At 37.6% G+C, this 6,794-nt stretch overlaps 1 pseudogene; it reads left to right on the top strand.

Moving 5' to 3' along the window:
• Nucleotides 1–230: 230 nt before the first annotated feature.
• LOC107156607 lies at nt 231–732 on the top strand (annotated as a pseudogene).
• The last annotated feature ends 6,062 nt before the right edge of the window (nt 733–6,794 follow it).

The raw sequence follows: 6,794 nt of genomic DNA, 5'->3' as shown, positions 1-6,794 counted from the left end.
TTATGTCCATCTACAATTAATTTTTTTAAATGACAATTAAATCAGAACATGAGTTTTGGAGAGGTAAAATAATCAAACCAGAGCAGATTATCTAATAGGCATTTTATAATCATATGTCTAAAACTGAATTCCTGAAATCTCCAGATTAAAAACTTTCTCAAGTTTCTGCTATCAGTTGGTCAGAACTGGCCAGGGTTTGTAGTCCTGAAGGCACAGGATACTACAAGGTCATGGCAAAACATCTGAAGTTCACTGCCCAGACTGTGATAAAGGAAGGGAACATGGAAGGTGCACAAAGGACCCTAAACAGAATCTCACCATGAATGTGCTCTCTGAAGACATTAGGTAAAGAAGGTACTGTGAGATACCTTGCCACAGTGACAGTGGGAAAGCTATGAAACCTGCCAGTGTATCTACAACATGAAAATGGCTTGAAAGATCAACTTGTTGATGCAAAAGATTCAGGTAGATCTGTGGCAAAGCTGCTCAGGCCTGGGCATGGTGTATGTGCTTGTAGTCCCAACACTTGAGAGATTGTGTCAGGAGGATCACAGCATCATTTCTGCTATAGAAGGCCCCATATCCAGTTTGTCTCCACTTCTTTTCTTTCTTCAAACACGTTTTGTTTCCTTTCTCTACAATAAGCTCAACTCAACCAAAATGCAAGAAGACCTGCATATATAGAAGCAACCCCATTGGTCAGCAGTAGACCCTCTCTCTATTAAGTGAAAGAGAAACTGAGTCCAAAAGTAGAAGTAGAATGGTAGAAGTCAGGAGACAGGGGAGGGGGCAACTAGGAAGACTTGTTTAATGGGTACAGATTGTCAGTTTGCAAATCTGAAAACATTCCAAAGACAGATGGTGGTGGTAATGGTTGCAGAAAAATGTGAATGTGCTAAATGCCACTGAACTATACACTTACATAGTTGAAATGATAAATTTTGAGTATTTATAATAAAAAATTAAGTCTAGGAAAGGCAAGGGAAATTTCCAAAATGTGGAATATATCTAAATTTCTACCCAGTTTTATGAACACTAAAGCAAAATCATATTAGGAAAGCATCTATTACATTTTACTGAATTACCTGCCCCCTCCACGTAACTGTCAAGAGAAGAAGCATGTATGTATTTGAAATACTGCTTTTAAAAGGAAAAACAATAACTTTCTCTTCCCCTAGTGTTTTCCACCTCAAGAAACACCACCACCATTCAATCAATTGCTCAAAACAAACACTTTGAAGTCCTTTTTGGTTCTTCTTTCTCACATCTTACATATATTCCATCTGTAAATTCTATCAGAACTACCCCCTAAATATATTTTAAATTTGCATAGCCAGGCTTGGTGGTACACACCTATAATCCCAGTCTCTAGGGAGGCTGAGGCAAAAGGATCACAAATTCAAGGCCAGCCTAGGCAACTTAATGCAATCCTATCTCAAAATAAAAATGGCTGGGAATATAGCTCAGTGTTAGACCACTCTTTGGTTCAATTCCCAGTGCCACAAAAACAAATCTTATCCCTTTATTCTCATGTTATCATCTTAACCCAAAATATCATCTCTAGCCTAAACTATTGCAATACTTTTTTTTTTTTTAAGACAGACTATCACTATGTTGCCCTGGTTGGTCTCAAACTCCTGGATTCAAGTGATCCTCCTGACACAATCTCTCAAGTGCTGGGACTACAAGCACATACACCATGCCCAACTTGCAATACTTTTGAAATCTGTTCTTCAGAGAAACTAAAGTGGTCTTTAAAAATGCTTGTATGCTCAAAATGTTTTAATGGCAGTTGTGGCAGTTTAAAAACAGTCCCCCCAAATTCTCTGAAATGTCTTACATCAAGTGGTTAGGCAGGGTAGGGAGGCACATGCCTGTAATCCCAGCAGCTCGGGAGACTGAGGCAGGAGGATCACACAAGTTCAAAGCCAGCCTCAGCAACTTAGCAAGGCCCTAAACAACTCAGTGAAACCCTGTCTCTAAATAAGATATAAAAAGGGCTGGGGATGTGGCTCAGTAGTTAAGTGCCCCTGGGTTCAATCTCTGGTACCAAAAACCAAAACAAAACAAAAAAGAGGTTGGGTCTGTGTCTGTGTTCCCTTCCCTTAAATCTGAGTGGATCTGTGACTGCTTAAACTGGTGGATTATAGCAGAAATGATGCTGTGTGGTTTTTGAAACTGGGTCATAAAAAGCAATGCAGCTTGTTTTATTTGCCAGAACACTCAAGTTTAGAGCCCTGAACTGTTAATAAGTGCAACTATGCCAGGAGTGGTGGTGAAAGCCTACAATCCTAGTGATTTGGGAGGCTTAGGCAGGAGGACTGTAAATTTGAGACTAGCCTCAGCAACTTAGCAAGACCCTTCTCAAATTTTTAAAAAAGAACTGGGGATATAGCTCAGTGCCCTTGAGTTCACTCCCCAGTATAAATTTTTTAAAAAGGGAGGGGGGAGGGAAGAAATACAGACTGTTCTATGTTAAGAAAGACATTATCAAATACAAAAGTTTGATCTTTGATTGGACCTTGGTGTAAAAAGAGCTTCAGAACATTCACTGGAGAAAAGACAGTCTATTCAACAAATGGTGCTGGCAAAACTGGAAATCCATATGCAGCAAAATGAAACTAAACCTCTCTCTCTCACCCTGTACAAAAATCAACTCAAAGAGGGCTGGGGATGTGGCTCAAGCGGTGGCGCGCTCGCCTGGCATGCGTGCAGCCCGGGTTCAATCCTCAGCACCACATACGAACAAGGATGTTATGTCCGCCAAAAACTAAAAAAAATAGATATTAAAATTCTCTCTTCTCTCTCTCTTTAAAAAATAAATAAATAAATAAAATCAACTCAAAGTGGACCAAAGACTTAGGCACTAGAACAGAGACCCTATGCCTAACAGAAGAAAAAATAAGCCCAAATCTTTACCACGTTGGCCTAGGATCAGACTTCCTTAACAAGACTCCTAAAGCACAAGTAGTAAAATCAAGAATCAATAAATGGGATAGATTCAAACTAAAAAGCTTCTTCTCAGAAAAAGAAACAATCTGTGAGGTGAATAGAGCGCCTACATCTTGGGAGTAAATCTTTACCCCTTACACATCAGATAGAGCACTAATCTCTAAGAACTCAAAAAGCTAAGCACCAAAAACAAACAAACAAACAAACAAATAACCCAATCAATAAATGGGCCAAGGACCTGAACAGACACTTCTCAGATGATGATATACAATCAATCAACAAATATATAAAAAAAATGTTCATTATCACTATCAATTAGAGAAATGCAAATCAAAACTACTCTGCGATTTCATCCCACTCCTGTCAGAATGCCAATCATCAAGAATACAGGCAACAATAAATGTTGGCAAGGATGTGGAGAAAAAGGTATACTCATACATTGCTGGTGGGATTGCAAATTGGCGCAACGATTATGGAAAGCAGTATGGAGATTCCTCAGAAAACTGGGAATGGAACCACCATTTGACCCAGCTGCCCCACTCCTTGGTTATACCCAAAGGACTTAAAATCAGCATATTAAAGTGACACAGCCACATCAATGTTTATAGTAACTCAATTCACAATAGCTACACTATGGAACCAACATAGGTGTCCTTCAATAGACGAATGGATAAAGAAAATGTGGTACATATAGTCAATGGAATATTACTCAGTTTTAAAGAACAGTGAAATTATGGAATTTTTCAGTAAATGGTTAGAGTTGGGGAATATCACGCTAAGCGAAATAAGCCAATCCCACAAAACCAAAGGCCGAATGTTTTCTCTAATATGTGGATGCTAATTCACAATAAAGTGGCGGGGGGCAGGGGCACTAGAGAAGAACAGTATTACCTTAGATTACGTAGAGGGAGGTGATGGGAGGGGAGGGAAGGGGATGTGGGGATAGCAAAGGCAGTAGAATGAAACAGCATTATTACTGTATGTATATATGTGACTACATGACCAATGAGATTCTGCAACATGTACACTGAGAAAATGAGAAATTATATTCCATCTATGTATGATATATCAAAGTGCATAAATGCACTCTGTCATGTATAACTAATTAAAACAAATTTAAAAATGTATTTTAAATACATTAATAATACATTAATAATAAAAATAGCTTTATTTTTATTATTAATTTAATTATTATTTATTTATTTTTATTATTTAAAAATAATAAAAAGAGCTTTAGGTGCCAAGGTTGTGGCTCAGTGGTAGAGAGCTTGCCTAGTATGCGTGAGGCACTAGGTTCAATCCCTAGCACCACAAAAAAAAATAAAATAAAGATATTGTGTCTATCTACAGCCAATATTAAAAAAAAAAAAAGAACTTCAACTACAACTCAGATGATTAAGAATTTCCTAATAGAAAACTCTGCTGTTTTAATTTTTTTATATATAATTGTGATAATTAGCACATTGTAAGACTAGAAACCTTTGCTTTTAAAGTTTATTTTTGCTATTTCTTTTTCACTGTTTATCACACCACCATTGGTTTCATAATGTAAATACTATACATTTAACAAATTAAATGTCAATTTTTTATTACTATAGTTCATGTTAATAGTGGGACTTTCAGGTGTTTAGGAATTTCTATGATTAACAGTCATGCAAAGTACTAGATGGTGTATAACTCTACAGTTGAATTTCAAGGGATTCCCTTTTGTCTGAAATAATAAATAAACTATAATCTTGAAAGTGCCTGGAAAAAAAAAAAAAAGAGGTTCAAAACCTGGCATGCTGGTGTGTATTTGTAGTCCTAGGAGGAGAGGTTAAGGTTGGAGGATCACTTGAGTCCAGGAATTTAAGACCAGCCTGGGCAACACAGTAAGACCCTGTCTCAAATAAGTAAACAAAATAAAAAGAGCTACAAAGATATTAGGAAGAATAACTAAGTAAATTTTCAAATGGACTGGGAACATTAGGGAATTATTGTTAATTTTGTTAGTTATGATGATGGTACCGAGGCTGACTACACTGTCCATATGTTTCTTTTTTTTTTTTTTTTTTTTTAAAGAGAGAGAGAGATATATANTTTTTTTTTTTTTTTTTTTTTTTTTTAAAGAGAGAGAGAGATATATAGAGAGAGAGACAGAGAGAGAGAATATTTTTTTTTAATATTTATTTTTTAGTTCTCCGCGGACACAACATCTTTGTTTGTATGTGGTGCTGAGGATCGAACCCGGGCTGCACGCATGCCAGGCCAGCGCGCTACCGCATGAGCCACATCCCCAGCCCCTGTCCATATGTTTCTTTGAGAAGCAAATGCATTGTTCTCCATGATTGCTGTAATAAATTATAATTTAGTGGCTTAAGCAATATAAATTTACCTTTTAATCTGGAATATACAAGTCCAAAACAGGTCTCACTGAGCTAAATTCAAGGTATTGATAGAATTCCTAAGTTTTCTTCTGGAGTCTCTTGAGAAAAATTCATTTTCTTGCCTTTCCCAGGTGCCTGCTCTCCTTGGTTTATGGCTGCTTCCTTCATTTTCAAAGCCATTAATACCTGGCCTATACTTCCCCATGTTACCATTTCTGTTTCTTTTGCCTCCCCACTTTTAAGGACCTTGTGATTACACTGGGCTCATCTGGAAAATCCAGAAAAATCTCCATGTTTTAAAGCCAGCCAATTAGCAACCTTAATTCCATCTACCTTAATTAATCACTCTTTGCCATGAAACTGAACACATTCATAGGTTCTGGGGGTTAGGTTGTAGACATCTTTGTGGAATGAGCACTTTTTGCCTACTATTACCATCTTTTTTTTAATAAAGAGAGTTCTGCTGGGCATGGTAGTACACACTTGTAATCCCAGAGGCTTGGGAGGCTAAGGCAGGAGGATGCTGCACCTCAGTAACTGAACGAGGCCCTAGGTAATTTAATGAGACCCTCTCTCAAAATAAAATAAAATAACAAGGGCTGAGGATGTAGCTCAGTAGTAAAGTGCCCCTGGAGTCAATCCCCAGTTACCTCCCTCCCCCCCCCACAAAAAAAGAAACAGGCAGGCAGGTAGGTACACACATACACACACACACACACACCTACAACACATACTACATTGTCCTGCCTGAACTCTTGGGATTGAGGGATCCTCCTGCCTCAGCTTCCTGAGAAGCAAGTACCACAGACACACATGACTGCACCTGGTTTACCAAAGCAATCTTAAGTATTCAAAAGTGAAGTCTAAAACTTACTTTGAAGTGGTTTAGAAAAAAATGTTTATGTCCTATATCAAGGAAGCAAATGTTCATTGTTGACTCATGATAATAGTTATACAGCTGTTGGTTATACTTCTCTATTTTTCTATGTAAACATTTTCAATTAAAAAAACCCTTTTTAAAAACCTTTATAAATTTCCTCTCCCAGCACTGCATATCAGACACAGGGTCTTGGAAATGGTTGGAAGCTATATCCCTAAGCTTTTATTAAAAATTTTGTTCTAAGACAGGGTCTCGCTAAATTGCTGAAAGTCTTGCTAAATTGTCAAGGCTGGCCCCAACTTGCTATCATCTTCCCTTAGCCTACTGAGTAGCTGGGATTTTAGGCATGTGACACCACACCCATTTTGATTTTTTTTTTTTTTTAAAAAGCAAAATAGAGGGCTGGAGATGTGGCTCAAGCGGTAGCGCGCTCGCCTGGCATGCGTGCAGCCCCGGTTCGATCCTCAGCACCACATACAAAACAAAGATGTTGTGTCTGCCAAAGACTGAAAAATAGATATTAAAATTCTCTCTCTCTCTCTCCTCTCTCACTCTCTCTTTATAAAAAAAAAAAAAAAAAAAAAAAAAAAAAAAAA

This window comes from Marmota marmota, unplaced genomic scaffold (assembly GCF_001458135.2).
Source record: "Marmota marmota marmota unplaced genomic scaffold, marMar, whole genome shotgun sequence".
Lineage (NCBI taxonomy): Eukaryota > Metazoa > Chordata > Mammalia > Rodentia > Sciuridae > Marmota > Marmota marmota.
Note: the sequence above shows the minus strand (reverse complement) of the source record. Positions and strands in the feature narration are given on the sequence as shown.